The sequence below is a fragment of the Populus euphratica genome, unplaced genomic scaffold (assembly GCF_000495115.2).
Source record: "Populus euphratica unplaced genomic scaffold, PopEup_1.0 scaffold521.1, whole genome shotgun sequence".
Classification (NCBI taxonomy): domain Eukaryota; kingdom Viridiplantae; phylum Streptophyta; class Magnoliopsida; order Malpighiales; family Salicaceae; genus Populus; species Populus euphratica.
Genome location: NW_011500178.1, coordinates 97,850 through 112,981, shown reverse-complemented (window position 1 = coordinate 112,981; position 15,132 = coordinate 97,850).

Below are 15,132 nucleotides of genomic sequence, written 5' to 3'. Positions count from 1 at the left end.
TCATCAATCAATCCTTTTATTTATGTGATAGGCCTCAATTTAAAATGAACATTTACCTTAAATTAAAGGTATCTTATATTATTAGATATCTTATTATAAAACATGCTTTAGTTAAGGAGTTATTGATACTTCAAGTGCAAAATGATGATATAAAACCTTGATAAAAATGCACTTTTAAGTACTAATCAGTAGGTTATACCATATGGTTGGTTATGAAAGTGTCAAGTTTTGTTATACCAAGTGTTATACAATATAAATCTAGATTAACCATTTAACAAGCAAAGTATTAAAAGTGAACACGATAACAAATACAAAACATGTTAGTATCAAATATTAAAGTCTATGTTGAGTTTATACTATACTTATTCTTACATCATTAATGTAACCTTTTCACCTAAACATAATAAACTTAGCTAAACATAATGAAAAAAAAAAACATAAATAAACAAGATAAGAACATAAATAAGATATAAGTTAACTTAGTAAAGAAAAGAAAATGAAAAGCATAAATAAGAGATTAATGAAAGCAAAACTTAAGGAAATGAAAAGTATAAACAAGAGATTAATGAAAGCAAAACTTAAACATTACAAAAATATAACAACAGAGAGTAAGAACATGATCTTGATCTGAAAACCAAAATGCCTAAATGCATGGCAAATGACTCCTTTTATAGGCCAAAACTAAGAACTATTAATTTGTTAACTAATTGTTGAGTAGGTGATCACATCTTGACTTGGTGACAATTCTTATCTTCTTATCTAAATAAAATGTCATTACTAACGTCAATATTCAAACAGACTTGAATTATGAAAGTTCTAGGAAATCATCTCAGTTTTCCAACAAAAAACAATTAAGGTCACTTGAACTTCTAAAACTCAAGATATGGGCTGAATATTGAAGAATGTCTAGGCTGTAGTGTTGTTACTAGGATTTGAACTTTCAAACAGCAAAATTGAGTCTTGCATTCTATATGAATGTTTTAGGCCTGTTTCTTAGCTTTCTAGCCATATAAACCAAATTGAAATCCAAGATCTATAGCTCCATATATGACCCTAATAACTTAACAATGTTTTAGTGTGGATCGAACAAGCATCACTTTTCTAAACTTCGCCCTCTCTTTGTCTTCTCAATTTCAATAGTTGAACTCATCAATCAATTCTTTGATTTATATGATCGACCTATATTTAAGATGAATATTTACCATAAATTAAATGTATCTTATAGTATCAAACTTGTTATTATAAAATAGGTTTTAGTTAAGGAGTTATTGATACTTTAAGTGTAAAATAATAATATAAAACCTTGATAAAAACAAGTTTTTAAATACTAATCAATGGGTAAACCAACAAAACATTTTTGTCAGCAATTTCATTGGTAAAAGCCAATATATACCCACTCCACTGACTATTTCTTCCTCTATTTCTCCTTTTTTTTCACTTCTTCTTTCTCATCCCAACTCTCCCCTCCCAAACTATAACCAACCACCCATCCCAACTCTCCTCCTTTTCTTAATACAAGCACTCAAGTTTCTTATACTTTTGTAGATGGTCACAACATCCGTTCTTTGAGCAATTTATTGTGGATTTTATCTTTTTTTGTAAGTAAATCTGTCATTTTTAGTTTTAACATTTAAATGTCTATTTTATTGTCTTTTATTTTTTTAGTATATGTATTTTGCTAACATATGTACTTGTTTTATTGTTATTTGTCAAACAAACATGTAGTATGAATGTATAATTTTGTAGTTGTTATAGTTTGTTTTAGATTTTGTCAAACTATATTTGTTTGAATTACACTGAATTAGATGTGTTGTGATAAAATAAATAATAGTTTGTTTAATAAGTCTATTTTAATTTTTATCAATTCTATTACAGAATTGTGATTTCTATAAATTTATATGAACGTTGATAATTGATCATTGATAATGAATATTTAACATAAGTGTTTTTTTAATTTGTTGAATAATATCAGGGGAAACCTATATTTTTACAAATTTACTTACGTAACATAGTTAATTAATACATTTTGTCATCATAATTTTATAAAGGTTTGCTAAAAGTCATGGATGATCGTTCATGGATGTATCGGGACTTACTCCAAGGATTGCAAAGGATGAATTATTGTAACGGAATACAAGGTTTTATTAATTTCACAATATCTATTCCGAGGAATTTTACTGATGGCGGTATTAGGTATTCATATAGAAAGTGTAAAATAAAAAGTTTCTGCATTAGGATGTAACGATGCATCTTCTAACCAAAGGGTTCGTGGAGGATTATTTGTGTTGGTATGCACACGGAGAACTATTTTTTCCTAATCAAAGCATGGAAGAAAGGGTGGTTAAGCCAATTTCTAGTACTAGCAATGTGTATGAATTTGTAAATAACAATAGTAATCCTTACAGGAATATAGTTATGGATACAATGAGAATGAATGAAGGTAATGTTAGTGAATATCCAATAATAGAAGAAGAACCTAATACAGATGCAACAAGGTTTTTTGATATGTTGAAAGATTTTGACGAACCATTATGGGATGGTTGTACGAACCACAGTAAATTATCAGTCGTAGCACAGGTGTTCACTGACATGATTAAAAAATTCATGTCTTGTTCCAAGTGTAGGAGTGTTGAAGTAATAAATAACCCAGCAAGTCCGGGATCGAATCACAGGGAGGTTAAATATATAATAATAACAACAACAACAATAATAACAACAACAATAGTAGTAGTAGTAACAACAATAATAATAGTAGTAGTAAGAAAAGAAGAAAAAGTTAAAAAGAACTTTTAGATTGTAAGATTAATGTGAGTATTAAGCAATGATATAAACAAATGTCAAGGTTTGAGGATTCACAATGACATGACCAAACTCTTTTTATTACTCAATTGGAAACCACACACAAAACAAAGAAGGTTCTAATCAGATTATAAATTGTTAACATGATTACATTAGTTATCTTATTCGAATAATGCTAATACTTATAAATATTGTCAGGTAATCATGATTATAACTTATGTTAATAACAAATCAAGTTCGTTTCATAGCACAAGTACAGTTATACCATATGGTTAGGTTATAAAAGTGCCAAGTGTTATGCAACACAAATCTAGATTAACCATTTAACAAACAAAGTATTAAAAGTGAACAAGATAATGAATATAAAACATGTTAGTATCAAACATTAAAATCCATATTGAGTTTACACTATACTCATTCTTACACCATTAGTGTAACCTTTCCACCTTGACATAATAAACTTAACTAAATATAATAAAAGAGAGAAACATATATAAACAAGATAAGAATATAAATAAGATAAAAGTTAACTAAGTAAAGGAAAAGAAATGAGAAGCATAAATAAGAGATTAATATAAGCAAAACTTAAGTATTTTGCCACAATCACCGATGGCTATACCGATGGAATGTCTCAACAGTATTTTATCGAGAGTTGTAAAACAATTAAAGCATTTTACCACAAACACCAACGGATGGTGTACATTCCTATGTGTGTGACTGTCAGACTACTTAGTCGGTCAGCACGGTTACCAACAGAATCATCGACGAACATGGCAAATCCAATGCGTTCGTGCTCTGACATGTTTTTACTGATGAATGTGCTGATGGACTTCAAAAAATCTGGAGGGATTTTCAAAATTTTAGTGCTAAATTCAAAAAAATACAAATGGTATTTAATGCCACCGCCCAAAAAATATTATTTTATGTTCCGTCAATCATTTTGGCAGTAAAATTATAGTATAAAACTGAACCCTCCTCCGCGGTTCATTTTTTCTTGGCTTCTCTCATTTCTTCTCTTCTTCTTCTACAAATCCTTTGTGTTTCTCATTGTATTTTTATTGTTTCGATTGTAGTTTTAAACATATTAAAATGTATGATTCACCTTTATTTATCTTTATTTTTTTTTAATTTTTAATTTATTTTAATTATGATTATTTTTATGGTGTTCTTTGTTTTGTATATTGTTTGTAGATAAAATCTTGAAATCAACACACTATTCAGGTAAATATTTTTCATTCCTAAAGTCTTTAGTTTTTTCTTTTTATTTGTTCAATTTATTTTATTATTTGTATTACCATAATAATTGAAAATTTTGTTAAATTTGAATTGTTATTATTGAATTTACCTTTAAAATGTTAATCGAAATGTAGAATTAAATTTAATTAGTTTATCTTAATTTTATTATATTATTGCTTGTTATGTTTTTTTATTATTTGGATTAATTTTAATTGTTATTTATGAATTTATATAGATGTTAGTTGAAAATATATGTATCTATGAATTTCTATAGATGTTAGGTTGTATAGAGATGATTTTGCAATATTTGTGTAATTATTCGTATAAATTTATGTAGATGTGTAAAATAAAAATTAGCTTGTGTAATTATCAATACTTGTAGGTATGAAAAATATGAGTAGTCTCTAATATAGGGGAGGTGCTGATGAATTTTTTAAAATAATTAAATTTAATTATTTAATTATTCGTATAAATTTGTGTAGATGTGTAAAATAAAAATTTAATTATTTAACTATTTATATTGTAATAATTATTTGAAAATTTAGTCTCTTTTAATTGTTATTGTTGAATTTTTCAAAGAAATTGTAATTAGAAATGAACAATTAAATTTCATTGTTTTATCTCAATTTTCTTTCCATTAATTTTAATTTTCATTTATGCATTTCTATAGATGTTAGTTGAAAATATATAGATGTTAAAATTCTATAGATGTTAGGTTGTATATAAGATTTTTCAATGGAGTTAATTGCTTTGTGGTTATTGTAAAGATTTATAGGTTTGAAAATTATGGGTAGTCTCCAAATAAGGGAGGTGTTGCTGAATTTTTTTTTAAATAATCAAAGTTGCTTATGTAATTATTCATATAAATTTATGTAGATATGTAGAATGAAATCAATAGCACATCATTAGCAGATGGTACAACTAGTTCTTCTAGCAGTGAGAATGACTTATCCTTAGGTGCTGATTACAAAAAGACATATGCCAACTTGTGCTGCTGCCTCTTCTAGCCAGTTTCACAACACAGAGGCTATGTGCCTTCCCAGCGGGGTCAATTTACCCGCAAGTACCATGCACAATAGAAGGATAACCTTTCAATATCAGTTTGTTTAGGTTTTAGTTTTTTTATACTTATAACATAATTTTTTAACAACTAATTAATATTTTATTAATTTTTTTTAATTTCAGGTTTATAAACATTGAGGTTGCCTGAATAATAACATTGACATTTAAATCATTAATGAAGATTCTATTATTTCAATGGAGTTAGTTTTCTAGACATTCTGAGTGGAGACCAAATATCAATGCATGGTTTCGATGATTTCAGGTAGGTGTTAACTTTTAATATCAAGCTTATTTTTAATAAATTATTTTTATAATTTTATATCTTGAACTATTTTGATTTTAAATGAATTATTTATACACTATAAATTTGAGTGAGATAGCATGGACAACAATGTTGTGAGGAGGGTATGAGAGAATTATGCAGTAACTAGGTAACATAAAAAATAATAATATTTTTTATTTTATAATTTTATGTTCTAAATTCTAGTGTGTTAATATGGAAGTAGGTTCATGATTTTTGTATGACATATAAAAAAGCAAAAAGATGTGTGAGAGATAACAATCTTGAAGAATGGAATAAGGTGACGGTTTGATGGAATTCAAACCACCATTCATCTCGGGGGGTATATGGACTCAATATATCGAACATGTGACGTCTGAGCAATTCGAACGATGCTCACAGTCTGATGCTGACAACCAAAACCGGCAAATTCATGGTTCGGTGACCACACACACTAGTGGCTCCATCCCGTTCAATGCACATGCGAAGCGGATAGTAAGATTAATTTAAATGAAATATATTATTTATTAATTTGTTGTTATTTATAAATATATTTAACTTGCAACCTTTTTTTCCTTACAGGCTACGCCTCTTGAACGTGAGTCAAGCCCAATAGAATTGTTTGTAGAGATGCATGTGCGGAGTCAAGACCACCAAAGAGGGTGCAACAGTTCGTGTTCAATCAAGCTCAACACTTTATGGTATGTTCGTTCAATTATTTTATTTTGTAAGTTATTATTTTCTTGAATTGAATATGATGATTTAAAAAAAAATTCAGGAGACCTATAATAGCCGATTAAGGGAGAAATATATAAATGATCCTTCGACCCATCTGAATTTATGGATAGAGATAAGATCATCTAGTTGACTCGATACAAATTGAGTCTACAGGCTTTCTAACATTACTGTCGAAAACTTGCGAATGGTCCATAGTGTCTTAACCATTGGGAGCTCTCCATCAGTATTATGCACCCAGTTTGAGGAGTTTATGGCCTTGAAACAGCAATATGAATGACTCTCGATGGATTATGATTAGCTCCTTCAAATGATCATGGAAATTAGATCAAGGATGGGTGAGGATATATGTGTAGCTGCTTTTTAGCCATATAGTCTCGGGAACAACTAACCTCCTCCTCCTTCTCCTCCTCTAGCTCCATCGTTATTCTAGTTTAATTTTGTTTTTGAAACATATTAAATTTATAATGAATAGTTGGATGAATAATATTTTACATTATTTTTATATTTTTAATGTTTACTAAAATGTTATTTGGTTAATTAGTTTTTTTATTATTAATAAATATTTTTTAAAATATTTTAAATCAATACCGACGACTTTATAGGTAGAATTATGCTGTTGGTATTTTACTAAGAGTTGCAAAAAAATTACCACTTATGCCATAATCACTAATGAATATATTTTGTTGGTGTTTACCATATATCTATCGGTGTTTACCATGGCCATCATTGACAAAATATATCCGTTGGTATTTCATAAATAGTTCTGAAATATTTACTGCTCATGTCACAATCATCGACAGCCAATTCGTCAGTGATTATCGTTGAAAATATAGACGAAACACGTCCATCTGTAAAGTCTCAAGGTAAATTTTTTTGGCACGCTTCCCTCATCTGTAAGACTGTCGGTGTTTCGTCGGTGTTCGGTTTTTATATTGCTAATAGAATCATTGACGAAATGGATAATTACTGATGATCAATATTTCGATGGACGAATTTCGTTGGTGATGCTATCAGTACAAATGTTACCGACAAATTATGTATTTTACACTGACAGAATGAATTCATCGATAAAACTGTTTAATGGTGTATTGCTTTATCATGCACAACAATTACTATGTAAGAATAAAATAGCAAATACAAAACAAATTAAATAAAAAAAAAACTTTTGTATTTACTTTGAAACAATAGCTTTTAGTGCTTATCTCTATTTTTCCTTTTCTTTTTTTTTCAGAATAGAAAATAAGTATTTTGTTTGACTTACATAAGAAATAGTAGAAGAAATGAACATAAAAGGAACATAAAAAATTTGGTCAGCTAATAAGGCTCTTATTTTCATAGGGTCTTTTTAAAATTAAAAAATTATAATTTTTTTCTATTTAAAAATTTCTTGTCTTTTTTTATTTTTCCTTTTCCTATAAAAAAATATGTTCATTTGTAAAAAATATAGAAAATTTTCTTACCATAAAAATAAGAAATATGTCAAAATTGTAACTATTTTTCTTAAAAAAATTAAAACCATTATTTTGCAATAATCATCTTAGTATTAGTATTTGAGATAATAAAATTATAAAATCTTAGAATTATAAAATTTCAATTAAAAATTATCATGAAAATATATACTTATTAACTCAAAAAAAGTAAATACTTAATACTTAAAAATAATTTTTTTTTAAATATTTTTATTTTGATGAATTTCCAAATAAAAAACACTTTGAAAAACCATCACTATCACAATTTTAATCACTTGATGCCTAAACAAATGCAAATTCAGATGTACAAGGAATTACATCTCAACACACTTAGTTGAGCGTTTAGGGCATTAAAATTGTTCAAGAAAATCTATTCCAAAGTTGTAGGGTTTCTTATAAATCCTGAGATCCCCATTTTATTAGGTTTAATGGTATTAATCGATTCTTGAATGAAAAATCTAATTAAATTGTATTTGATGCATTAATTAATCTATAATTATTCCCCATGTATTAAAAATAAGGAGGAAAAAAATATCAATTTTTTTATAAATAAATTATCATAAAAATGTGTTAATATTACTTTTATTAATAGAATGCCAATTGGTTGTATTCACAAGACTCACACTTGATTACTTATAGATTGATAATGTTGTATGAAAATATAATAAAGAATATAAACAAAATAAAACTTGAGGCATATACAAACATTATCTTTAAAGATATTTCCTCAACACAAGGTTATTCACCAAGATTCAACAAGTTCCTCCTTTAAAACAAGGATTATAGAAATAGTTAGACTAAGAACAAAAAGAAATACTAGCAGTTTTGCAAACACAAGAAAATATAATGGTTTTTTGCAGTTTTTTATTGTAAGAGTGCATGGTATTTATATGTTACTAGCATGTAACAACCAGGCATAAATAAATTATAAAATTAAAGAGTTGTCAGGGGATTAAAGAGTTATAGCTATTAAAAAAGTTTTTAAAATAAAAAAGCTATTAGGGAATTAAAGAGTTGTAGTTGTTAAAAGATTTCAAAATAAAAGAGCTGTTAGGATTTTGTAACTGTTAAAAAATTAATTCTAAGTGTTTAAAAATTATGGTTTCAGTTTAAGGTCCAAAAGCAAATTACTGTTGAAGACAAAAGGTTTATAAAATACAGGCATTACCTTATGTGTAGGGGGCAATCAGATATTTTTCTCTTGCTTGGCTCAACCTTATATGCATAAATCTACTATCTTTTCCTTATTGGTTACTATCTTATATCAAAATTTACTATATAAATACTAAATGAAACTTTATTTTTTCAATGTGAGATAAAAAAGCCTTGAATATACTCTATGTTTACAAGAAGTAAGTTGTGTTTTTCAATATGGGATAAAAACCTTTTAAAATAGTTTTTATTATTTACAACAATGCCCCACATATTTCAAAAGAATTTTGGAATAAAAATATACATACTAGATTTTTATTTATTATGTGTAATGCATCTGACTTGATTTCTTTTGGATTATGAACCAAATCATATAAAAAATGAGATTTAACTTACAAAATTATTGGTGAAATTATTAATTTGTTAGAACCAAAAAATCTTAGTTTAAGTTATATATCTCACCAATCACATTATAAAAAAATAATTTCTTGTTTTTTGAATCGATTTTGGGCTTAATAAGCTATGTGTGCACCTAGTTTTTTATGAGTGCTCTATATATTTTGTTAGCATCTCATATGAGTGGCTTCGCTCTATACTTACATTGGTGATTCTATCAAGTGTTCATTGCAATTTGAACACTATCAATAAGGAATATAGATCTATTAAATACTTTGTAGTTAATCCTCTCTTTAATTACAGTCTGACACTATCTTACATCATAGGAAAGGACTTGTTTTATAATGCTACAGAATCACCAATAACTTTGTCATTACCCATATAAACCTAATTTATAGGATCTTTAATCACATAGATTGGGTTACCAATATTGTATTTCTCATTTAAGCAGTGATCTCATTTCTCTCGATGATTCTAATATCATCTTTTTATCAAGTGGTTTAGTTATAGGATCGACCAAATGTATTTCTGACTTCACATAATCAATTGAAATAATATCATTTTTTATTAGCTGTTTTACAATATTATCTTAATTGAATATGTTAATTTTTCCCATTAAAATATTTATTCTTAGCAATGGTCATTTTTGCTTAGCAATCACAATGCATTGATATAGAAGGTGTTGGTTTTATTCTTATTGGAATTTTAGTTAAAAAAATTCCTCAACCAAACATCTTCATTTCCTACTGATTCCAAAGCTATAAATTCTAACTTCATGGTGGATCGAGCGATTAAACTTTGCTTGCATGATTTCCAAGACACTACACCATCACCATAAATAAAGATATAGCTACTAGTAGATTTTATCTCATTTGAATCTAAAATCCATATAGCATTGTTGTATCCTTCTAATACAACGGGAAATCCACTATATAAAACACCATAGTCCATGGTACCTCTCAAATATTTTATTAGTTGGATTATTACAACCTAATTGATACGATCTAGGAAAGGTTAAATTCAGATTTTGATGTAAAATGTAAATTTGACCTTGCCTAGATCGTATCATCAATGCTTATGATTGAGATTTTATATATATTTACTTAATTTACACATAGTGTACAAGTCGAGTGAAGTTCATTAAATCCATCAACTCTTAATAATCTGAGCATACTTAAGCTAAGTAACAACTTCATTTTTATTTTTTTGTTAATTAAGTGTTAGTATCATAAGAAGTACTCACAATTGTCACATTAAAGTGACCAAACTTCCTGAGAAGTTTCTCTAGATAATGTTCTTATGTTAACATTATACCTTTGTCTCTTCTTATAATTTTAATACCCAATATTTCACTAGTTTCACCCATATCTTTCATATCAAATTTAGATGTTAAGAAATGTTTAGTGTTATACACGACATTCATTCTAGTACTAAAAACAAGCATATCATTTACATATAAACTAATCATCACATATTCATTATCAATAGACTTAATATACATATATTTATCCACACTAACTAAAGAAAAACAATCATTTAAAATAACTTGATCAAATTTGGCATGACATTATTTTAGAGCTTGCTTTAAACCATTTAAACACTTTAACAACTTACAAACTTTATTCTTATGACCAGGAACTACACAACCTTCAAGTTGTAACATATATATCTCTTCTTCTAGACCACCATTTAAAAAAGTAATTTTAACATCCATTTGATGTATAAAAAGGTTATAGATAGAAGCTAACACAATTAAAACTTAAATTAAAGAAATTCTAGTTACAAGGCAAAAAGGTATCAAAATAATTCACATTTTATGTTTTGAGTAAAACCTTTAACAACTAATTTTGCTTTGTATTTATCTATAGAATCATTAGGATAACATTTTCTTTTAAAAATCTATTTACGACTAATAGGATTTACACTTTGGGGCAAATCAATAATCTTTTAAATTTGATTTTGTAAAAATGAATCAATTTTAACTTTAATTGTTTCTTTCCAATATATACAATCAGAAGAAAATATAGCTTCAGATTAAGTCACTTGATCCTTATCTACTAGATAAGTGAAAAAAATTATTTTCAAATAAAGTTTATTTTCTTTGTCTCTTACTCCTTCTCACATCCTTAAGGAATTAAAGAGTTATAGCTATTAAAAAAAAATTAAATAAAAAGAGTTGTTAGGAATTTGTAACTATTAGAAAATTAATTTTAATTGTGTAAAAATTATGGTTTCAGTTTAAGAGCTACGAATAAATTATTGTTGAAGATAAAAGATTCAGAAAGTTTAGATGTTTCCTCACACGCAGGGGACAATCAGAGATTTTTTTTGTGCATGCAAGTCTATCATTCTTTTCTTGTTGATTACTATCTTATATCAAATTTCACTATATAAATACTAAATAAAAGTTTTAATTTTTTTAATATTAGATAAAAAACTCTATATATTCTCTATGTTCACAAGATATAAATTATATTAAAATAGTATTCATTATTGAGAGCAGTTACATTATGAAACTTAGTATAAATTTTTTTGGTTTATATATTATTTTCCAAGATAAAAAATGGTACCAGACTATACATGAGACCACATACAATCACTAAAATTCTTAATAGTTAAAAGTAAGCAATTTTTTTCAACAAAATTTATAGATACAACCTGAATTCGAACTCTGTTATATAGGTTCTATTATTGAGTTCAACTATATGAAGATGATGAAGCAATGAGATATGTACAGTTGGACTCTCTATTATTGGGTTCAGTTTATCAGCTTGTAGACAGAAGCTAGCTAGGTTCCATCTTTGTGGTCCTAGAAAAGTTTTGCAGAAATACAAGGACATTCATCAAAATAAATGTGGCTGGGCCTCTCTGATATTTTCTCTTCTCAGCTAGCTCTTTACCTTATCCTTTCCCTTTATTGGCTGACAACTTGCATGTACTCAATTATTGCCGGACACGAGTCTAAGATGCGATTTGGAGACAAATGCTGACGAGATACAATCTTGATTGCAGAACTTCGAGAAATTTTAACAACGAGAGCCCACCAAGTTTCAAATTTGTATGTACAGTCATTTTTAAGTTCGAAGGAATTATTTGTTGCAACTCACAAGACCTTAAATAACGTTGTTGTATAGGTGCTAGTTTTATGTATTTTGGCACAAATTCGCATGGTCCCTTACTAATGAAAAGGCTGCTTATTACTAGATATTTGTTCAAGTGCGTAGATCCTTCAAATTAATCTTTATGAAAATTGTCAAGTTGTTAATATTGAGAGTGTTTTTTTTTTTATCTAGAAAGAATTATATTTTATTTGGAAAGAATTATTTTTCATTCTAAAATCCAAAGTATTTTGGACCTAGAAATATTGGATGCATATATTATTTATTTATTTCGAGATCTTCGGCTAACGAGTTGGTTTTCTTAAAATAATTTGCACCTAAATTAAGAACTTTATTCTCGTACACATTTATGATTTATCCACGATTAATTTTTTTATGTAATTCAATCTAAACTTTTTCCACCGAGTATTCGGCAAACATTAATTGTCCATCCACAGTAGTATTTTCGTGTTGTAAATTATCTAGTTCGAATATTGATCATTTTAGAACAAGCCTTGTTATATGGTGAGGAATATCTTTTGATCAACCAAAAAGGCTTAAAAAAGAAAGGTGGGGAATATCTTTTGATCAATTTATGTATTTATTAAAAGAAACCAGGTGGTGTGGATAAACCTTTTTAGTATTATTTGCTCTTGATTCTCTCACAACAATTCATTGTGGATTATAATTGTAATTTTTTTACATAAATTTCAATTTGATTCTTAAATGTTTTTTGCATAATTGAGTCATTTTGATCCCAAATTAGCATTCAATTGCATATATTTTTTAAAAATAATTAAGTTTAAAGTTAAAAAAATAAAATTAAAAATGATGAGTAAAATTGGTGGTGACAATAAATTTCATTTGAAAAATTTATTTTGATCCTCATTTTTTTTTTGTTTATAAGTGATTAGTCCTTTCAGTTTTCAGAAATTTTATTTTGATATTAAAGTTTATTTTTATTATTTTTCAGTTTTTTTCATGAGAGAAGAGATAGAATCACTAGATTCTAGTATAGAAAAAGCAATTTATCATTGATGAAGATTCCAACCACCCAAATGATTGAAATTGGTGTCAATGAGTTTCATTTCATTAAAATAGTTTCACCTAGGGGCTTTCTTCCTTCTCCTTGCTTGAGGAGACAGATTTAACCGCAAGAATGTTTTTGGGTTCGTATTAATTTTAATTTTTTAAATTATTTTTTAGATTATGGATAAGTTTATCAAGATGTTTAAGGTTTTCTAAAGTAAAAAGATAATAAAAAGAAATTTTTAAACCAGGAAAATTGCACCTCATTTGTTGTCATAAAAGACACTTCATTTGCTATCTTTTCTTGAAGAAAATTAGGTAAACAATATGTTGTTTGTTCTTTTAAAAAAAATATAAAAAATAAAAATAAACCTATACTTGCAAACTAATTTTAATGCATGGGCATATTGGGCCACCAAACCCATATACCTAGGCTTTTTTTATATTTTATTTTATTTATTTGCTAATTTATGTTTGGAATAAGAAAATTGATACAAAAAACATTGAATCTATTTGAGTCAATAAGGTAGGTCACAAGTTTAACAGGTTAATCCATAGCATCTAGGTTATTATTTTTTTTAATGCTTTTTCTGACCGTCAATTTTTTTTAAAATGCAATTTCATCTTTTGCTATCAATGATCTTTATTTATTTATTTAATTCAAACCTAAAAGAATGCAATTTCACCATTTGATATTAATGATCTACTTTTACTATTTTGGCACCTTGGTTTTTGACTTTAAAAACAATATTTCATACAAAAAAATTACCATACGTTTAATTGTAGTATAATAAATGAAAAATAAATTTCTAGGATAAAAATATTTATTGAATCTCAAGATGTGCATGACTTGCATTGCAAGATTGCTTAATTGACTTGAGTTCACTTATTTCTTTTAAAAAATAAATATTAATTTTTATCGATTTAATTCTTTAACATTAAGTTAATTTAAAATAGAAATTTTCAACTTGTTTTTTTTTTAATCATCTCTGTGAATTTTACAAGGCAACTCAAGTTAACTTAAAGAGATGAAATGTTTTTCTATCTCATTATCAAATAAAAATATTATTTAATTTATTGCTATTTTTTTTCCAAAGACACATCACCATTATCTAAACATTTTTAAAAAAATTACTCTAACTCTCATGTAGTATGGACAAACAAACTATTTGAGACTAAGTCCAATCCACAAATAATTTTGCATAAATATTTTTTATATAAATTTGGTTCATTCGAAGAATAAATTACTTCAAACAGGTTTATTGTTATATATATATATAACAATAAACATGTTTGACCCGCTGGTCTCCTCTTTAGAGTTATATGAAATGATTTTGACAATTATGAACAGTCAAATAATAAAATTTTTGCTTCCGTCTTCCAATTGTGAAAACAATAATTAAGAGAAAATATTGTAGTCCTACTTTCATTATTGACAACAATTTCAACTAAAATTATCTAAAAAGGAAAGATAAAGTGTACGTCTTAACTACCTAGCTAAGACTTATTGTAATTTCACTACCTTTCTTGATTTTAGAGTTTCCCCAGACCCTAAACTAGAGGTGAGCATTTTCGGTTCGGTCTGGTTTTGGGCTAAAATAAGTAATTGAACCGAAATTATTTTTTTTCAAGTTTTTGAACCGAACCGAACCGAAAACTAGTTCAAACCGACCATATTCGGTTCGGTCCGGTTTGGTTTTTTTTCCTTCCAAACCAATATAAACCGAAAATTATTTCTGAGTTTTTTCACTAATTATATTTTTTCAGGGATTTTATTTTTGTTTTATTTCTAATTTTACAGATTTGTGTTTTTTGTGTATTTTCTGAGAAATTTTTGCTTTCTCAACAGGTATGGTTCTTTTTTAAATTAATT